Raw genomic sequence first — 2,215 nt, forward strand, 5'->3', positions numbered from 1 at the left:
ACTTAAATTACTAAAACTTCCCCTTTTAATCTCATTCACAAACATAATTCAGCACTGTCAATTACACTTACAATAACATGCTACCATAACAACTATCCATTTCCAAACATTTAAATTCAACCTAAATAGAAACTCTGCACAAATTACGTCAGCTCACCAATTTCTATCCCCTTTAAATCCCCCAGTAATTTATATTCTAGATTCTAATTCTATGAGTTTTGCTTAATATAATTAGCTTGTATCAGTGAGATAATACAGTATTTTTTCTTCTGTGTCATGCAAGATCCATCCATGTTGTCACATGCATCAGGACTTCATTCCTTCTAACAACCAAATTATATTCCATCGTGTGTATATATAGCAGAGTTTGTATATCTAATCATTGGCTAATGGACACTTGAGTTGCTTCCATCTTGGGCAGTTCTGAACAATGCTGCTAAAAATTATGAACTGTTTCAGAATGTGTGTGCCATCCTTGTGCAGGGGCCATGCTAACTTTCTCCATATCATTCCAATTTACTATTTCTGCTGCTGAAGCAAGAAACCTCCATTGGATTTGATGTAATTGGGAACAAGTATTGTGATAATACACATTGAGATGTGGGGTTTATTTATTACAGTAGCTAGTCTTATTTTAAGAAACTCTCATTACAATTATGTTATCAAATTTTTGTAAATTAACTTAAGCTTCTTGTGACCTGTAATTTGTAATACTGCTAAGATTAGAACTAAGTCCTGTGAATTGTGAGTCTGTTTTATGTCTCAGAATGCGCCATTTAGTAAAATAAAGGGGGGGGGGGATTGATATATTTCAAAGTGTTTTCTTGTTTTTCCTTTCTTCATTGTGTTGTATTCTAATATTTGTGAAATTGTGCAGATATGAAATTAAGCATTTAAAGGATGTTCCTAAACCTATCCAGTACAACTGGAAAAATGGCATCATCCAGAATTAGGTGTATCTGGGTGGTGTGGATGCAGTTTTGCAACTAAGTGAGTATTGTGCTGTTCAAAGTGCTTTGGATGCAGAATATTTAATACCAACAGAAATGCTTTTAGAAATAGTGTTTCAGAATTCTTATTTGGTTGTTGTTTTCAAAATCTAGACTCTCTTTTTAAATATAAATCAGTAGTGCAAATGTTTAATTGTTGAGAGGTATTCAAAACAAATGAGAATAAAAATGGGCAGAATTACTTTTGAAAATTCATTCAACCTTCTGTCACATGCTGAGTAATGTAAGGTCGTGAGAAAACCTGGACTGCAAAACTTCTGGAAATGTAAGATAAAATGTAGCAAAGATGACTCTCAATTAGTACCAAGTTCACAATCTGGTGGGGAAAATGCTTATCAACTGCATATTGAAAAGGAATCTGCAAACCAGTGTGGAGGTCCTGGCATGAGGCTTGTGCTGCCAGAAGGACTTTTTACTTCACAGAAATTTAGACTTTGGTTTAAAGAGCAAAGCAGGGATAAGGAATGATCCTCAGATACACAGAGTGTATGGTCCCAAATAGGGTGTACATCCTTGAGAGATACAATCTCAGTGAAGAATATTGTAGAAGAAATTTCTGATGGATGGCAACAGAATGGCAGTAAGGAATTAGCAAATGTGCATACCACAAGGATCCAAATTAAAGGGCTACATTTATTTAGATGTGAGTACAGGTGACTTTGATAAGGAAAATTATCCCAAAAGGCAACAAGCTCAACAAAATAAAGCAGATTTATTTAAATGAAGCCACATCTCCTTTACAGGTCATTAGAGAAATGAGTTTTAACCATTATCAAGTTTTAAAAGTATGAATTTGGTCCCCCCCAAATTAAGCATAATACGTTGAAAAAAAATTAACAGAATGTAAATTCTGTTATTATGGTTTTAAGCAACATTCCAAGTCATCAAAATATTATAGTCAGTTTTTAGGTTGATTTTCTCTGATAAACATCATAGTTAATAGTGCCCAAAGAGAGATGCAAACAAATATTGTTTGATTTAATTACAGAAATTTCCCAACTAGCTTGGGCATCTAGAAGCCATGTTTAAAATGTGTTTTTTAAGTTGATCCTAGACACATTTCAGTGATTGTGCCAGTTCGAGTCCATAACTGCCAGGAAAGGCAACTCTAAGTTGAAGAAGTAACTTTTGCAAAAACATGGTGATTTTGCCCCAGAGGCTAAAGGGGAGAGGCAAAATAGACCTACAATTTATTCAACTTGGGT

The 2,215-nt window shown here is 34.3% G+C and overlaps 1 non-coding gene across 1 annotated transcript; it reads right to left on the reverse strand.

Annotated features, from left to right (window-relative positions):
• Positions 1-438: 438 nt before the first annotated feature.
• Positions 439-540, reverse strand: LOC119538880. Its single transcript, XR_005217669.1, has one exon. It is a non-coding gene; the product is annotated as a U6 spliceosomal RNA (small nuclear RNA).
• Positions 541-2,215: the final 1,675 nt, after the last annotated feature.

Source organism: Choloepus didactylus, chromosome 6 (genome assembly GCF_015220235.1).
Source record: "Choloepus didactylus isolate mChoDid1 chromosome 6, mChoDid1.pri, whole genome shotgun sequence".
In the NCBI taxonomy this organism is placed as follows: domain Eukaryota; kingdom Metazoa; phylum Chordata; class Mammalia; order Pilosa; family Megalonychidae; genus Choloepus; species Choloepus didactylus.